At 41.0% G+C, this 1,547-nt stretch overlaps 1 pseudogene; it reads left to right on the top strand.

The window, feature by feature from the left end:
- The first annotated feature begins 654 nt into the window (after positions 1–654).
- Positions 655–1,336, top strand: LOC115305575 (annotated as a pseudogene).
- Positions 1,337–1,547: the final 211 nt, after the last annotated feature.

Here is a 1,547-nt window from a genome sequence, read left to right as displayed (position 1 = left end):
TATTATAGTTATTTTAAAGTCCTTATTTGATGATTTCAATATCTAGGTTGTCTCAAGTATTTTTTTCTGTTTACTACTTTTTGTCTAATTGTGTTTTCTAGTTTTCTCTGTTTCTGCATCATTGCAGGTACAATAATTTTAGATGGTAAGGTGATTGTTGTGGATGACAGATTGTAGAGATTCTTGATAAAATTGGTTTCTTTTTAAGAATATTGAATTTTGTCCTGGCTGGCAGTTAATTTACTAGATCTTCTTGAATCTGTCACTCTTACCTTTATGTTTTGTTTAAAATCTGTTTTGTTTTGATTCCGTTTTTATCTTTAATTTCAGGGTGTGGTCCTATTTTTAGTGCTTTATGTTTGCACCTATATTTTCCATTTCTGGGGTCTCAGTTGAATGGTTCAATGAGATCTCTTTACTCTGACATAGCCAGTACTCTAGTATATCCCAGCGCTACAAAACCTCCAACTGTCCTCTCTTTTCATCTCTTAGCTTTGAAGCAGCTTCTTTCTATTAGGATTTTTGAAATATTTATCTGTAGGTATACAGCTTAGACTTTAGTCAAAGACTCAAGAGTAATCTCCGTGACGTCTAGGTCTTACATCTCTGCATCTCATTTTTTTTTTTAACTCTGTCTTGAAAATTTCACAGCCAGCGCCGAGAGTGATGGGCATCTCTCGGGACAACTGGCACAAGCGCCGCAAGACCGGGGGCAAGAGAAAGCCCTGCCACAAGAAGCAGAAGTATGAGCTGGGACCCCCGGCTGCCAACACTAAGATTGGCCCCCGCCGTAGACACACAGTCCGGGTTCGGGAGGCAATAAGAAGTACGGTGCCTTGAGGCTGGACATGGGGAACTTCTCCTGGGGCTCTGAGTGTTGTACGCCAAAACGAGGATTATTGATGTTGTCTACAATGCATCCAACAATGAACTGGTCCGCACCAAGACCTTGGTGAAGAACTGCATCGTGCTCATTGACAGCACTCAGTACGGGCAGTGGTACGAGTCCCACTATGCACTGCCCCTGGGCCGCAAGAAGGGGGCCAAGCTGACTCCCGAGGAGGAAGAGATTTTAAACAAAAAACGATCAAAGAAAATTCAGAAGAAATACGACGAAAGGAAAAAGAATGCCAAAATCAGCAGTCTCCTGGAGGAGCAGTTCCAGCAGGGAAAGCTGCTTGCATGCATCGCTTCAAGACCAGGCCAGTGTGGCCGAGCAGATGGCTATGTGCTGGAGGGCAAGGAGTTAGAGTTCTATCTGAGGAAAATCAAAGCCCGGAAAGGCAAATAAATATTTTTTTCTTTCTTCGGTCATGTAATAAAGGTGTTTATTCTGCCCGGTAAAAAAAAAAAAAAAAAAAAAAAAAAAAAAAAAAAAAGGGTAATCTCGGTGACTTCTAGGTCTTACATCTCTGCATCTCATTTTTTTTTAACTCTCTTGAAAATTCTACCTCCTTTAAGTGCCCTATCCCCAACTTCTGCCTCCTTACCTTAGCAAGTGCTTCTTTGTTTTCATTACATATCTCTTAGCTGTGATAGGTAGTATA

This window comes from Suricata suricatta, chromosome 2 (genome assembly GCF_006229205.1).
Source record: "Suricata suricatta isolate VVHF042 chromosome 2, meerkat_22Aug2017_6uvM2_HiC, whole genome shotgun sequence".
Taxonomy (NCBI): domain Eukaryota; kingdom Metazoa; phylum Chordata; class Mammalia; order Carnivora; family Herpestidae; genus Suricata; species Suricata suricatta.
Note: the sequence above shows the minus strand (reverse complement) of the source record. Positions and strands in the feature narration are given on the sequence as shown.